This window comes from Meriones unguiculatus, chromosome 2 (assembly GCF_030254825.1).
Source record: "Meriones unguiculatus strain TT.TT164.6M chromosome 2, Bangor_MerUng_6.1, whole genome shotgun sequence".
NCBI classification, from domain to species: Eukaryota; Metazoa; Chordata; class Mammalia; order Rodentia; family Muridae; genus Meriones; species Meriones unguiculatus.
In genome coordinates, this window is record NC_083350.1 from 189,265,993 (window position 1) to 189,283,533 (window position 17,541).

Sequence of the window (17,541 nt, forward strand, 5' to 3'; positions counted from 1 at the left end):
AATTTTTAACATATTAAAAAAACAGATTAGGTAGACCCTAGGGCACTTTATAATATCTGCATTCCTAGTGAAGGGATTTTCATTAATCCTTCACTTTTTCAAAAAGGAGAGTACACACACACACACACACACACACACACACACACACACACGTATTTCCAAAAAGCTACTGAGAACGTGGAGGATTGACAGCACACACAAACTGCAAAGAATGATGCAGTGAAGACCGCTGCCTCCCTCCCAAGCTAACATCTGCGTAAATATTCAGCCCACTGTCTCCTCCCCTTACCAGATTGCTTTAAAACAAATGTTCAATATCCCCACCCCAAAATAAAGACAGCTTCCTACAATTCCATTTCATAATACTTTTATCTTCCTACAATTCCATTTCATAATACTTTTATCATTCCCTGAATAAACTATAGTCCATTAATTTATCTACCATCTAGTCAAAGCTTGAATTTTCCAAATTGCCTTACAATTTTATTTTTATGACTTCATAGTTACGCTCTTCAATCCAATAGCCAAACACAGTTGCTATGTCTCCTATCTACTGATATTTCCTCTTCCCTCTTTCTGGCCACTTATTAAACAAACTGAGTCATATGTCTGACAAGGACTTCCACATTCTGGATTTAACTAATTAAATCTCCGATGAAGGGCAGAGAGGTAGCTCAGTGGTTATGGCTCCTCTTCCAGAGGGTTCCCAGAATCCACGTGATAGCTCACAGCCAACCATCTGTATCCAGGTCTACGGGCTCTGACACTCTCTTCTGTCTACTGCAGGCACCAAGCACACACATGCTGCACAGACATACAAGCAGGCAAAGCACTCAAAAATATAACAAAATTTTTTTAGGTTTAAAATTTACGTCTCCAGCTTGTTTAACTGATTCTCTTTTTTCTGTTCTAAAAAAAAAAAAAGGTAGCTTAATCTAAAAATCTTGGTCAGAATCTTATTAAGTTCTTTGGCAAGAAACTTCATAGATGCTCCTATATTCTATTAAATCAGTAGGCCTGTCATGTTTGCTTTTTTCTCTTTTTGTAGTAAGATTGATCAGTGGATCAAGGCTTTTTCCTGACATCACTGACAAAGTTCCACATGAGCCATTGGCCTAATTACTCCCCTGGCTGGGGAGTGAACTCTGGAGCTTAATAGTTTTAGTAGCCGCTGATGCCCCTCCCTAGATCTGCTATGCTTTATATCTATCTTTCAGTCTACATTTATTAGTAGAATTCCCCTCAAAGCAGGATTGTATCTGACTCATCTTTTTGGTTACTCTGGAACAGGATGTTGGGGTTTTCTTTTATTTAAGGGGTTTGGTGTGTGTGTGTGTGTGTGTGTGTGTGTGTGTGTGTGTGTGTGTGTGCTTACTGGACCAAGTTCTCATTCTCTAGCTCAGGCTGGTCTAAAACTTACAGCAGTTCTCCTGCCTCAGCTTCCCAAGTGAGCTGCCGCAGCCAGCTGGAGGTTCCTGTTGTTTGTTTTGTGTTGATGATTTGCTTGTTCACAGGAAGGGAACATGGCACCTGGCTTCCAGCTTCATATATTTAGCAGGTAAGATAGTACCAGGATATAGATCTGTCTCTTGATTACAAAGGCTGCTCCATCTAGTCAATGAGCACAGCTTCTCAACAGGGTTTGGACATAACCATGGCCCACACGAAATGATATGAACAAGAGAAGGCAGGATCCACTATGCTGACGATCTCTAACAATCTCTGGGTTCCAGTCTCTCAGGCAGGGGCACTCCTCAACCAACCACGTGAAATCATCCACTCTGTGCCCACCCCATCCTGCTTGCCTAGCACAAGCCCCCTTCTCCTCACACACTGGTGCCCCAGCTCAGCAGCCTACACATTCCCTCTCTCCTTGCAAATAGCTCAAGCTCTACCCCCTTCAGCAGCAAACACACCTCCGGCTTCTGCTGTCCCACCTCCCTCTTTTCTGCTGACACTGCACAATCCTTCCTTTAAAAATGGCTCCTCTTCCCTGGCCCTTTACAATTTCTAGAGAAGTCTGGCATTCACTGGGTAACCTCCCTTGAGCACAAGGACAGGAGTTAACACAAGCAGAAGCATTCCTGAGATATGGAGGGTCAGGTCCTGTTCCTGGCCGATCTCTGGCTTCCTCCAGCCACATCCTGAGCAAGTAACGGTACACGCAGAGGTACAGACGGGAGGCAGAGAGTATGCGCAGCACAGGAGTAGCCAGTGTGCGCTGCTCTGAGACTCATCTCGCTTCTCCCACACCAATACCTGCCCCCAACAGTGAAAGGACAAGTCCTAAGCCCCCGCTCTGAGTCCTGAAGACTGTGACCATCTGTCCAGTTTCTTGAACTTCCCTTCTGTACAAATACTTCACTTCCTTTTGTCTGGTTTTCTTTGTAGTAGACTCATACCTGTCAGCATCTTTTGTAGCTTTGCAGACGTGGCTTTTTCATCCATTGACCAACCTTCACAGTCATGTAACAAAAGCATGTATTACTTACTCCTCTGCTGTTAAGCACTTTACATCTATGTACTATGTCATTTAAACCTCACAGACACTTCCTAAGAGGGCATGGTTACCTCCTCTTTCTCATACTCCCCTTTTGTGGTGCTGGAGCGCAAACTCAGTGCCTTGCCCATGATCCGCCTGCCTCAGCCTGCAGAACAGCTAGGATTAAGGACGTATGCCACTGCATTTTCTAGATGATCCTCCACTTTATAGATAAATAAGCAAGAGCCATCAAAGAAAAGTAACTTGTCCATTTCCTAGTTCATAGATTACACATACTAATTAATGACTAGATCAAGAATTTGAACCATATCCACATTCAAACTGCATCCTCTTTCCCTTATCTTCACATAGTCTCCCACAATACTGTTAATTAACTCACCAGAAGGCATAGCTAGTCAAAGACCTAGCATGTGGATTTCTACTGACCCCAAAGTGTATGTTCTTCCATCATTAAAAAATATTAATAAGTTAGTGCATAAATAAATGATCTATGTGGAAATAGATCTCTTCAAAAAGTTATAATGCAATTTCTTCAAAATTGCTGCTGGCAACCTGAAGACTAAATGCTGGCACTTCTCCTAAAGTAATGGATAAAAGGAATGAATATTTAAGACCACTCTGTCAGAACAAGCTGTATATAGCTCCCCTGGCAGTGATATTTCAAAACAGCAAAAAGAGATCTGTGAGCACCTGTCAATGTGTGACACACCTACAGCGCTCACTTACTCAGAGGAATACCCCTGTGTCATCATTACACGCTAATCATTACTGAGCACTCCCAGGGCTTGGAGGCAAGAAGAGGGAGCCTTTAGGAAGAAAATAGTTTCCTCTTCAGAGGAAAACCAAGAAGGGCAAGAAAGTCAGGAAAGACAATTTATTGGAGGAGAATCTGAAAGTCAGTAGCTCTCATCGCCATTCTGTCTCATCCTCCAGCACGGCCTCCTCTCTCCCTTCTGATTACTGCTCAGCAGAGCAGCAGGGAGCTCCAGAAACAAACTGACCTGTACAACAACCCTTTCCAGCTTCCAGCTAAGAGACTTCCATTAAAAAGTATCCCATATGTGTCTGTCTGCTTCTGGGTGACCTCACTCAGGATGATCTTTTCTAGTTCCATCCATTTGCCTGCAAATTTCATAATTTCCTCTTTTTTAATGGTGGAGTAGTGTTCCATTGTGTAAATGTGCCACAATTTCTGTATCCATTCCTCAGTTAAGGGGCATCTAGGTTGTTTCCAAATTAATGCTATTACAAATAAAACTGCTATGAACATAGTTGAGTAAAATGTCCTTGTTGAATGGTGGAACATCTTTAGGGTATATGCCCAGGAGAGGTATAGCTGAATCTGAAAAAGCACCAGATTTATTTCCAAAGTGGTTATACAAGTTTACATTCCCACCAGTAATGGAGGAGGGTTCCCCTTTCTCCACATCCTCTCCAGCATGTGCTGTCACTGTATATACTCACTTGTAAGTAGATATTAGCCATGTAATATAGGGTAAACACGATAAAGTCCACAGTCCTAAAGAAGCTAAACAACAAGGAGAACCCTAGGGAAGAGGCTTAATCCTTATTCAGAAGGGCAAACAGGATAGACATCGGAAGTAGGAGAAAACAAGAAACAGAACAGAAGCCTTCCACAGAGAACCTCTGAAAGACTCTACCATCAGGGTATCAAAGCATATGCTGAGACTCATAGCCAAACTTTGGGCAGAATGCAGGAAATCTTATGGAAGAAAGGGGATATAGAAAGACCTGGAGGGGATAGGAGCTCCACATGGAGAGCAACAGAGCTGAAAAACCTGAGCCCAGGGGGTCCTGCAGAGACTGATGAATCAACCAAGGACCATGCATGGAGATAATCTAGACCCCCTGCTCAGATGTAACCCATAGGCAGCTCAGTCTCCATGTGGGTTGCCTAGTAAGGGAAGCAGGGACAGTCACTGGCATGAACTTGGTTGCTTGCTCTTTGATCACCTCCTCCTGGTGAGGTGACCTAACTAGGACACAGAGAAAGAGGATGTACAGTCCTGATAAGACCTGATAGGCTAGGGTCAGATAGTAGAGGAAGAGGTCCTCCCCTATATGTGGACTAAGGGAGGGCCATGGGGGGTGGGGGGACTGGGAGGAGATGAGGGAGGGGACTACAGCCAGATACAAAGTGAATAAATTGTAATAAATTAAAGAAAGAGTATCCCGTTAATGAGTGTTGGTGGCCTCGTTCTCACCTTCCTTTCTCGTTTTCCTCCTTTACTGAGAGGCCTCCTCACCGTAAGCACAGCGCCATGCGTTGCGGTCTTAGAGGGAGCGGGACGACCGCTCCTGGCAGCCAGAAAATCCTGTTGGCAAGGCATCCTCCTGCACTGATTGGCTCACAGCAGGGCGCTCAGGCATAGTGCAGAGTAAAAGGTGGAGTCCCCCGATAGGGAAAGGTCTGCTAACTTAGAGGCTTTGAGGAAAGGCAGGCCATGTGAAGGTCGCTGTTCAGACTCAATCATACCTCAAATAACTTCTAGGAAAAATGCAAAATAACTTTGGTACTCAGTGTGGCTATTACTAACATAAAGACCCAAAAGCAGGATGGACACACACACATGCACACGCACAGATGCATACACATACATGCACACACGTGTGCACACACACAAAAGATAGAAGGGATGTGTTACCTTTACTCATCACTGTGACACAACTCAAGAGAGGAAGGGTTTGTTTTGACTCATCGTTTCAAATATTTGGGTCATGGTGACTTGGCCCCCGAGTTTGTTCCCAACATAATGGTAGCAGGAGCTCATGACAAAGGAATTTCTTACCCCCACAATAATCAGAAGGAAGAGACTGAGCAGGAAGGGCCAAGGAGCAGGCACAGCCTTTGGAGGCCCCCAGCGGCCTGCTTCCTTATGTCCTGAAGTCTCCTCCACCTCCTGAACAGAAGCCTGAGACGGGGCCAACATGTCAACACACTCGTGCTCGGACACTTCACAGTCAAACTGCAATAAATGTTGAGCAGCAAGAGGGAGAAAACAAAGAGATCCCAGAGGGTGTAGCAGGAGGCTTGAGCCACAGTGAAGCACAGGCTTCACAGTGAAGCACAGGCTAAGGGCCAGCGGTCAGCGACTCTCCTTCACTCAGTTCGTGAACATTTCCTAAGAGCTGGCCACGGTTATGACCTGAGATATAAATCAACTTAGACCCAGCTAAGAGAGAATGATATCTGCCCTTCACAGAGCACAGAGATTTACATTCTTATTTGGAGAGAATGGTAAACAAAAGATAACTAAGCAAACTACGCTAGGTTCAAAATGAGCACAAGAGGACAGAGAGAAAAAGCACAGAGGCTGGACAATATTCTAAACTTAAATACCAGACAAAGATAGAAATGAATTGAATTTCCAACGGTGATTCTCTAAAACCATATCCCACTGTAGGAAAAATAATGAGCGTCACACTGTGCTTGGATGAAACTGGCATAAAGCTAGACATACACAAGGTTCCTAGGTGTTATCTAGCATATTTAGGAAAATGGGAAAGACTCAGGCAGAGCAGAGGGAATTATAAGAGACCCAGAGAAGCCAATGGGTCCAAATAGCTTCAAACTAGTACCCTGAGAATAACAAATTCAACAGAGCTTCAAAGACTTACTGAATTTTCAAGAATGTGTATGTGGGAGGCGGTATGCAACGAGAGCCAGTGCCACAGAGGCCAGAGGTGTCGGAGCCCCCTGCAGCTGCCTTTCCATGTGTGCTGGAACTGTGTGTGTCCTCGGTGAGAGCAGTGACCTTACCTGCTGAGCCGTCTCTCAGGCCCCTCACCGAGACTTTAAACACTACTCGGGTTTTCCCCCTTAATAAAGGTTGTCTCTAGGTCAAGAATGCTGTTTCCTTTCTAGAAACCACTTCAAAGACCTGGCAGGCACTCCGCAAGCACCGTACAGGGAAAAGGTGAGGTCCATCAAGGAATCAATTAGACATTTCTGCCATGGTCTCAAGGTTGGAAGGGCAAAGGGATACGTGCAAAGCCTTCAGTCACCGTCTTCCCTCAGTAGTCCTTAGTACTTTAAAAATAAGAATAGTAAGTAGACACAAAGTGGCCATCTACTAAGCGGAAAATGGCAGGCCCAGAATAAGGGAGGGGTTGTGAGTACATAGCTTGGTTTCAGCCCTAACAAGTTAATATTGTAGCAGGGAAAGGGAACAAACATTTCAAAGATCATGTTACAGGCCATCAAGTGGCAGCATTTCTAAAATGTCAGCAGAGAACTGAGAAGCCGTGACATTGCCTCAGGAAGAGAGCCAAGAAAGAATGAATGGAGAACAAGGTGCTGAACCAGGTTTTAATGGTATGCATTCCTGGAATACCTGGAAAGAGGAAAGACTGATCCCAGAAAAGGCAAGAGGATGAAAGAGATATAGTGAGTTAAGGAATGAAGAAGAGACAAGCACAGCTTGCAAACAGTGCATTTGCACAGGGCATCAGGTCACAGGAGCCCCTGTCAGTCAAGGTTGTTCAGAGAAACACAGCCAGGAGAAGAAATAATAGAGATGGAGGTGATGGAGGTGATGGAAACAAGATAGAGATGATGGAGATAGAGGTGATGGAGATAATAGGGATGATGAGGATGATGGAGATGATAAAGATGGAGATTATGAAGATGATGGAGATGGAGAAAGAGATGATAAAGATAAAGGTGATGAAGATTATGGAAATGATGGACATAATGGGAATGATGAAGATGACAGAGATGATGCAGATGATGGAGTTGACAGAGAAAGAACTGATAGAGATGACAGAGATCAGATGATGAAGATGATGGTGATAGAAATGATGGAGAAGATAGAGATAAAGAGAGAATAAGGGAGATGGAAGATAGTGATGATGGAGGTAGAAATGATGGATACGAGGTAAAGAGGAAGAGGGAGAAAAAGATGATGGAAATGGTGAGGATGGAGAAAATGAAGGAAGAGATGAAGATGATGGAGAGGAGATGGAGAGGAAGAAGGAGATGATGGAGATGGAGATAGAAGATGGAGATGATAGAGCTACAGATTCCAGAGATGCTGGAGATAGAGCCAGAGATGCTCTATCTCCAGAGAGATGGATATGTAAATAATGGAAGGAGAGACAGAGGGGGAAGGAGAGAGAGACCCTTATAAACAGAGTTATTATAAGGAATCTAAGAAAACCAATGATATAAGTTCTAAATTGCGCCTAAACCTTAAAGCAAAACACCTAAACCCTAACTCACAGGCAGGAAGGAAGAAGCTGGGCGCCACCAGGCACACAGTAGGAGGGAGCAGCCCATGCTGCCTCAACTTCTGGTTCTGTTGAGACTTTCAGTAATAATAAACCCCGCCCACACTGAGAAGCGCCGTCTGCATTACTAAGCTCTGCATTACCAACTCCAAGTTTAACACTCTCACAGCCCGCACCCAGGAGGACAGGGCACCCTGTTGTTGCTAAGCAAGCCGACAAGTCAAACAAGCCTCCACACCTTCAGCTGAGTCATTTCCCAGCAGACAATACGGGCCATGACTGGAAACATGAGCAAAGACACTCTGGTAGATTAAATCAACCTTGGTATGGAAACGGGAGAGGAGGAGAAAAGCAAACCAGAAGCAAGATAAAGCACAGCCGGCTATGCAACCATTGACAGGTGATCAGCCAGCATGTCTGTGATTCTTCTTAACAGAGCTCTGCTGGGAGGTTGAGAGATGGGCTGTCTCCGTGTTGTGTTGAACCGCGCCGCACTGTACCGCATCGCACTGCATTGAGCAGAATTGCATTTACTGTACTGCGCTGCACTGGATTAAACTGAATAGCATTCCACTGTAGATATTTTGAGACAGGGTCTTGCTGTGTAGCCAGTCTGGCCTTAAACTGTGATCCTCCTGCCTCAGTCCTCAAATGCCAGGATTACAGGAAGACATGGAATACGTTACCAATTGCAGGTTCTCTGTAATTTACTTGATATCAGGATCCAAACATAGAACGATAAGGAAGAAATTGGAAAAGAAAGCCTAGGATTCCAAAGGTTAGCAATAAAAATGCAAATTTTGGAAGTAACTGCTTAGGGAAGAGAGTCTAGGTGAGAGCTGAGTCCGGGCTTGTGGGAGCCTGAAGGACAACAGTGGGAGAGGCCAGTCAGGCTGAGTCAGCAAACGGAGGCAGCAAACACAGCCAGCCCTAATCACTTGATGATTCATGGTGCAAGCATGGCCACTCCTTGGTGACAGCCCAATCCTAAAACTAGTCAAGAGGGAGGGTTACATCAAGGGTAAAAAAAAAAAAAAAAGGCTGGGCCCTCTCAACCACCTCTCAGCTGCCGAAAGCTGATTCTTGCTGTCTATAGCAACTTTTTAAAAATACTCAAGCCCGGTCCCAAGCAGTCAGATGTCCACCAAGTACAAGGAGAAACTCCAAAGGAAACTCACCCGAGCTGGAACAAGCATTAGCTACTGAGGCTGGGTTTTCATTTCAGGTTTTTTGGCTTAAGGTGGGGAGGAGACAGGGTCCCACACTGTGGCCCAGGCTAGCTCACTACGTAGCCTAGGCTGGCCTCAAATTTAGAGCAATCATCTTGCCCTAGACTCTCCTGAGCCAGATTATAGATATGACCACCACAGCTGGCTGAGGTTTTTATTACAATCAAGAGATGAATATCAAATACTTTTGTTTTCTCAGGCAATCAAAGGCTAATAAAAAATTCTATTGTCATATTTCTCATAAGCATTTAAACTACTATATCATGGCGTAAAAATAAGATAAAAATGCAAATACCTTGAAACATTAAAATTAGAGAGATTTAAAATATTCAACATATCAAAAATGCTAGTGATATAGAATAGATAATAATCAAGAATACATTACACATGTTATGCTTTCCCATAAAAAAGATCAAAAGAATACACAAATCATAAAGTCTAAGAAGCCGTTATTTATTTATTTGTTTGTTTATTTATTTATTTATTTTTGAGGCAGGGTTTCTCTGTGTAGCCCTGGTTGTCTTGGACTCACTTTGTAGACCAGGCTGGCCTCAACCTCACAGCAACCCACCTGCCCCTGCCTCCCAAGCACTGGAATTACAGGCATGTGCCTCTGCACCCCGCTTAGAAATTTCTATTTTATTAAGAAAATGTTTCATGCAGAAACTCAGGAGATAGGAAGATGGTTCCGTAGGTAAAGCACTTCCATGAAAGCATGAGGACATGGCTGGCTCCCAGAACACACAGAACAATGGCATGGTGTCAGCATCTGAGACTGGCAGGTCCCTGAGGCTCACTGGCCTGTGGGCTGCCACTGACAGACCCTGTCTGAGAGGAGGTGGTCAGCACTGCTAAGGATGACATCCACGACTGTCCTTTGACCTCCACAGACAAGCACACACATGTGTGCTTGTGCCTTCACATACATACACTCATCTTGAAAAACACATCAAAGCCTGGCATGACAGTGAATCAGAGGTTCAAGGCCAGCCTTAGTTATATACCATGTTTGAGGCCAGCCTGCGCTCATATAAGACCCTGTCTCAAAAAAAAAAAGAAGAAATAATTTGCTAATAAATATGCAAGTATCGATTTTATTTTGAAAGCAGAAAAAGTTTTCTGTTAAATGACCTGCTAGACAATGTACTTTAAAATGAAACATATCACTGAGTTATGAAAGTATATATGTTATATGTATGTATATACAGATATATAAATATATGTAGATAAGGTATGTGTTTATGATACATATATAAACATATTCTTCCATACTCATTGTAATACACTACCAAGAAGATAAATCTAAAATAAATAAACACAAAAAACCCAAAGATCATCATTTTGAGGAATGAAACATACACCTTTAATAGAATTCGAGGTGAACTCAATTAAAATATTAATCAAGTCTTTTTAGATTTATTTTTATTTTGCGTGTGTGAGTGGTTTGCCTTATGTGTGTATGTGTACCATATGTGTATGTGTGCCGGTACCCCAGGAGGCTAAAAGTGGACTCTGGAGCTCCTGGACCTGGAGTTACAGACAGTTGTGAGCCACCATGGAGGTGCTTGGAACAGAACCCAGGTCCGCTGGGAGAGCAGTATGTGCGCCTAACCACTGAGCCTCTCTCCCACTCCCAAGAGTGTGAATCCTAAAACTCACAAAGTTCTCATTTCACATTTTACACACACACACACACACACACACACACACACACACACACGAAGAATCTGTTCCTGATACTTTTACTTTTCACAAGCCCAAAGATCCTATAATTGATCCACGGCCAAGAAGCGAATTCTAACAATACAAAGAGAGGAGCCAAAATGCATTCCCTTGGCATTTAGCAAACCCTACTGGAGTTTCTCAACTCCTTAATGGCATGTCCTAGGATATGTTCTGAAGAAAATGTTTATAAAAAGAAAACTATGCTTTATAAGAGCTAACTAGCAGATCATCCAAAAACTGCAGAGTAATTTTTTAGCTTCTATCTATGAATTCCTCCTCTGTGGAAAACACTAAAACCAAGAAGCACCTGAAATGTAAGGAAGTGGGTGGACCCACCCGAGAGCTTTGCCCTGCGCTGGCCCCCCAGCCACAGGTCCTCGACCTTGTACGACCAGACAGGAAGTGGCAGTGTACTAAGCACTGAAGGGCATACCGGAAGTCTAAGTCAGGGCACCGGCATTTCATGTCAGGCGCTCTTCCACAAGCTTTTCCTACAGAAGGCAGGTGAGCGTACCGTAAAGGATTTCAAGACCGATTTGTAGAGCTATTCATGAAAAACATGAGAAACAACCCAGATTCCCAACAACAGGAAGCTATCGAAAGGCCCAAGTACAGCTGCTCAACACCGACCCGCACAGCGATTCAAAAGGACACGGGTACTCAGGGAACCCCGCACTGTCAAATCAAAAGTAAAAGGCAGCGGCTGGGACGCGGCTCAGTGGAAGGACATCTACCCGCCACACCAGGCCCCAGGGGTGGCAGCCTCAGCCCAGCAAAGCAAGAGAGTACAAAGAGCTCAGCTCGAAAGCCGCACAGGATAACTCCGGTGTTATCAACAGAAAATACAGACTCTCTAGAAGAAAAAACGTTTTGATCTAAACTGAGGTTCAGTATCAGCTGTCATATTTATAAGGTAAATTTTAAGAAGAAAAATACATGTACTTACATCAGTTTTTCCAGAAAATAAGGTCACAATGTACTTTTAAGTTGCAACATTTTATTTCATAAATACCTAACTCTTTATTTTGAATAATATATAACATACATAATCAGAAATATAATTATTTATGTTAGTAAAATGATCAGAAGCAGGCAAAATCTTATTCATAAAGAATAGAAAAATCTTTACAATTCATAGAAAATATCTCAACTTCTCTTTCAGAAGGCAGTGGTATGCTTACTCTTAGCTCTTAAAAATTAAACACACTGTGGATACTGGGAAAGCCCCTGTCGCGCCTGTCCTAGTAACAGCTTCTCAGGAGGACAGTGGGCTTCACACTCTAAGTTTATCAAATTCAAATAAGCAATACTGTCAAGGTCTAAGTAGTGGTGTGCTTCGAATTCCATGGAAGAGGAACCACAGACTTAACAGCAAAGAGTACACATTCTTCAAACTCTATGGGTATTTGACGTATTTTCATAATGGAAATAAGAGGAATAATAGATAATGCCTCTAACTTCATAGTCCTGTGACTATTCAAATATTGTAAAATAATAATAATAATAAATTAACATGGGATAATTTTCTACCTGCCAGGGAAAGACTGTGGGAGAGAGGTTCTCATGTCTACAGTAACAAGACAGCAGGCAGGATATGTAAGCATCAATTCCTCAGTTTCCTCGCCAGCAGCAGGAGGGAATGGAAAATAAACAGTCTCCGTGGTCCCCACTAGCTCCAAACTCAGACAGCAGAACTTAGTTCTACCCTTACCAAAGCATTCTATTTTTAAAGAGCATACACATAGAATAAAATATTTTCCTTTATCATAAATGCATGGTCAAACTCAGCAGACCCTTGCCTAGCCCTTTTTACCCTAAATTATACCTTCCCCCCTACAAAGTCCTTTAACAGTACCCTTCAACTTACAGCTATTTCTCCCCATAGGTACTCCAGTATTTGCTAAGGACATATTTATTTCTAGATTTAGGCTGGGCTTGGGATTTTCTTGTGGGTTTTTTTCAGTTATCATATGTTTATACATAAATATAAATCTATGAGTATATGATACATGCATTATATATATGCAAATGCCCGGTGTCCTGCCTCCTCTGGAGTTTTCATTGGGGTTAATAAAAAATCAGATCTGAGGCTAGCCACAGATGCTGAGCGGTTAGGAAGCTGAAGAGCAAACCGGATGTGCTGCGTCCCAACCCTGGAATCCGTGTAAAGGTGAAGGAGAGAACCAACTCCACAGAAATCACCTGTGACCTCCACACATGAACGAGGGCACATGCGTTCTCTTGCTCTCTAATGAGTAAGTTTTGATAAATAAACTTTCCTGTTGGGCTCAGAGAGAGTTTGATAGCAACATACTGGGTGCCCAGGAATGAGGAACTGAGTGAGTTCTCTAAGCACCCAGGAAAAAGGCCAGAGGCAGCAGCGGCCTGCAGCCCCAGTGCTGACAGGAAACCCCTCCGAACTGCTGCTTCAGTAAGACCCTGAGACCCTGTCCCACAAAACCAAGATGCAGGGACACTGAGAAAAACACCATCTGCTGCCAAAACATGCACACACACACGCACACACGCACACACACACACACACACACACACACACACACGCACATGCACGCACACGCAAGCACACAGATCTTCTTTTTTTAATTTTTATTTTATACAATTTACTCACTTTATATCTTCTAAATAAAAACAAAATAAGATAAAACAAAAACAAAAACCCATTTTACATCCAAAAACTTTATTAATTAAGTTTATGTAAGAGAGAAGAAATTAAAAGCAAGACCCATAAGTCAAAAATCTTAATCTCAAGTCTAAGTCCACTGCTGCCAGAGCTGGGCATGTCCTAAGTGGATCTCCTTTGCCACTCCAACCTCACCTGCTTTCCTCCGTGTGGTCTAAGGACAGTGCACTCACTGAAAAGTGTCCTCATTCCACAGCTTAACGATGGCACACCTGAAAGCACTGGTCAATCATGACCCTGAGGAAAGGTTTGTTCTGTTACTGTTTTATCCAGGAGACCCATAAACGAAGCCCTCAGAGTCCTGGTCACTCTATAAAGCACCTTTCCTTCATGCAGGCTGTTAACATGCTTGGAGGTCAGCGAGGACAAGGTGAAGAAGCCACAGACTGCCTCGAAGCCGGAGCGTGAGGACACAGCTTCTGAACAGGCCTGTGCACCACCACTGACACAACTGCCCAGAGAATGAAGCTTGCGGTTCTAAGCAGAGGTCAGAGGCGGTCATTTTGTAAGATTTTCACAGAGGAGGGGTGTTCTTTACCAAATTCTCCTTTTAAAACTAACCCAAGAGGATGGGGGACTACAGTGCTTGACTTCAGTCCCTGGAACCGAAAGAAAACAGCGACACAAGCTCACAGCTTTACTCCCGGGTTCTCTCTCTTGCCTTGCTACCTATGTTCGTGCATTTGTTTCTTGTTTATAGACATTGACGGTTCACGTCCTACTACAGAAAGAACACTGCAGAAAGAGCTCAGAAATAACCCTGGGGGTACAGAACTGTCCGGCACTGCAGTACTCTGGCTGAAAAAGCACAGCACCCTTGTCATTTCTGTCTCCAAAGGCTACATCTAACGTGGCTCAGCATGCCTCTTGCTGGAAGAAAAAGATTGCTGGGAAGCTGAGCCTAAATTATTAGACCTCTCTCAGCTACTTTGAACCCACCTTAGCAATACCAGCTTCTCTTGCCCTTCCTCCCATTAATTTAGTCTTATTCCTAAAACTATATGACAGTTGACAAAGGGGACCTCAAACTTACATCCAAGCAGAGAGGGACAAAATTCTTAGCAGTGTCATGAGAAAGAATTAGCTGGCGTTCAAATAAATCAGTCTTCAGTATCTGAAAGGTAAAGCCAGCCTGTCCGCCATATTGGAGTGAATTTCTCACTCAGTTTCTGTCCCAAGAATGCCACCGACATTCTCCAAATGGGGGCAATTGGCTGGGGCTCCCAGGTCCCAGCAGCTTCTGAGAGTCATTATCCTATCTAGCGCCAGGTGCACAAGAGACCTGCAGGTCAGGCAGGTCCTTTCTGGAGGGGGCCTCTTTCCCCGTGTTAATCAACAGGATAAAGGTGATTACGATGTGCTTACTTTTCAATGACCTATATAATTTCCTCAGAGCTGCTGTGTCTATTAGCTGAAAGCAGCTGACTTGGTAATAAGATGAACTTGATAGCAGGGCCCGGAGCAGCCAGCGAAGGGGTAGGCCCAACCTAAAGGAAGCAACAATTGGTCTGCTGGGTTCTCCGGTGGGAGGGCTTTCCCTCGGAGGAGGGGAGTGCTGTTCCCTGCACGGCAAGGCTAGGGCTGCAGCACTGTACAGCGGTTGACAGCTGACCTGTCAAGGGCAGGAGGCCGAAGCCAACCTGGGCTAATTCTCCAGACCCACTCACACGGTTCCCAAAGTTCCAAGCCAAACAGCAGCCGTCACCACCAATACCTCATCTACCCACGCTTGAAATAAAATGATAGCTAGTGTAGTACCTCCCAGGCGTGCGGTTAACAAGAGGGCCTTGTTGAAGCCAGGACACACACACGCAAGATAACCAAAACTCGAGCCCAGTTTCATCAGAGAATTTATGAACTTGAGCAACAACCACCCAGTAGTAAACTCCTCCCAGCAGGACAGTGCTGCGAGCCTAGTGGCTCCGCCTCTGTCCCCGGTGAGTGCCAGGAGGTCAGGAGAGGAAGACAGATCAGATCTCCTCGCCTCTGCCAGCGGTTCCTGGGGGACCCAGCCGCTGCGGCCCGAGGGACAAGCAGGGGGTGGGGAGCTTGGTGATTCCTTCCTCGTCAAACAAGCTGGGCTCCCCGCCAGGGTCCGCGGCGATCCCGCCCGCCGCCCGCCGCGTCCCCGGCAGCCACACACACACCTTCGCCCAGCAGGACGCAGGAAGGGGTCTCGGACACCCGCTCCCTCCTCCGGCCCCCACAGTAAGGTACAAGCAACGCTTCGAGCGCGGACCCCTTACCTGCGGGCGGCCGCGGACCCTCCTGCCCGCGGTGTGCGCTCGACAGTCGGAAAGTTCGTGCGTCCGTCCGGGGACAGCGGCTCCTCCCGGCCCAGCACCCAAGCCCGGGCGCCGCACAGTGCCCTCGCGCGTCAGGGTGCGGTGACCTCCGGCCCCGGCTTCAGCTCCGTGGACAAACCACCGGGCGACAGGAGGTCCGAGCACAACTTTTCTCTGGCGCGTCGGCCGCTGGCGGAGCCTCGCAGGTCCCGGGCCGGTCCCCGCCCCGCGGTCCGCACCCTCCGAGGAGCCTGGGCGGGGCGGTGGCAGGGGCCGGGCTCAACCTGGGCGACTCAGGGGAGCGGCGGCAGGCCCCGCCCCCAGCAGGCCACGCCCCTGTAGGCCCCGCCCCCGGGTCTCCACCGCCTCAAGCCTCGCCCCTAGCAGGCCCCGCCCCCGGCCCCCGCCCAAACCCCGCCCCTAGAAGATCACGCCCCTTCAGGCCCCGCCCCGCAGCCTAGCCCCGCCCCCGCCAGGTGCTCCGCCGACTCCCGGCGCACGCACGTCGGCGCGCTGGTTTCCCAGGTGAAGGAGGCGGAGCCTCTGGGAGAAAGTTTCCACCGAAACTTGAGCCGGGACGCCGGGGAGGACGCCTCGCCCGAGGGGCTCACCTCGCCGCGCCTCGCCTCCGCCCCAGCCCGACGAGCAGCCGCGCTCGGCTGGTTTCCAGGGTCCTGCGAGGAGAAGGGCGCCGCGCGGGCCCCGGCGCCTCTTTGCTCGGCTGTCCGAGCTCGGGCGGTGACCGGCAGCCCGCTAGCGCTAGCCAGGGAGGCAGCCCGCCGCAGAGCGCTCCAGGACGAGAACGGGAAGGGAGCCCATCCTGAGGAGGGCGCGACCTAAGGACTGGGCGCCCGCGGCCACCCATCCAGTCCGCACCCCGCTCCGTGCTGGGCCCCTGTCGGGCTCTGCCTCCTGGACCTTCATCCCAGAGGAGGAACCTGAGTCTTGGTTAGCAGCTCTCGGCTTTTGCCTTGCCCTGCGGTTAGTGTGGCTGAAACTCGAAGGGGACCCTCCTCCCAGCTTCACCACAGTCTGCAAAAAACGGATGTGGAGGTTTCCACCACAGCATCCTGCTGGCGCCGCACCAAACCCCGCTTCTGAGGAAGTGGCTGGCTTTGTTCTGCATGAATGACATCCGGAGATAACCAAAATCGGCTAGGTCTAATTTTCAGATTTCGCTGGCGCTCAGCAACTGGAACGCAAACTTGTGTAGATCACCACCACCCGCGCGTCCAACCACCCGATTTCTCTTTGCCGCCTGAGGCTCCTCAGTGTAAGCGGAGGAAGGCTAAGCCGTGGCGCCCGCCCTAGATGCCAGCACTCAGGAGGCAGAGGCAGGCGGAGCTCTCTGAGTTTGAGGCCAGCCTGGTCTACACAGAGAAAAATAAGACCAGGGTTTTCTGCACAGCAGGTCACAGGCCTGCCCAGCCCTTGGATTGTGGGCAGATGATTTATTTACTCAGTGAATACCTATGGTGGAATTTTTGCATGCCAAGCACTCTTTAAGGATTTAGGGAACAAAAACATTACAGTCTCAGCAATTATGAAGCAAACATTTTCTCAGGTGTCATGAGTACCCACCATGGTGTGCTTTGCGGCCACAGGGCCAAAGCAACTGGTAATGGTCTGTGAAAATAAACCTTTTCACTTTTTAAGTTGGTCTAAGTATTTTCTTACAGTAACAAAAGTTCAAATTAACACAATTGGTAACACATTAACCTTTTAAAATAGATTTTTCCCTTCCCAGTTTTATTCCTGTATACTCTCTTCGGCTGCATTACATAAAGTACTTAACGGACTTGAGTCACTGAAATTCTTTAATGAGGAAGCCAGGCGCCATCCCTCACT

General features: G+C 46.4%; 1 protein-coding gene across 2 annotated transcripts in view; it reads right to left on the reverse strand.

Moving 5' to 3' along the window:
* Positions 1 to 15,789, reverse strand: part of Fhip1a (FHF complex subunit HOOK interacting protein 1A) — a 215,468-nt gene extending 199,679 nt beyond the window's left edge. Inside the window, exon 1 of one of the 2 annotated variants that reach the window (XM_021652496.2) lies at positions 15,655 to 15,789. The gene's annotated coding sequence lies outside the window, so the exon portion shown is untranslated. The remainder of the gene's footprint in view (positions 1 to 15,654) is intronic. The other variant, XM_060378515.1, reaches the window with a different exon arrangement.
* Positions 15,790 to 17,541: the final 1,752 nt, after the last annotated feature.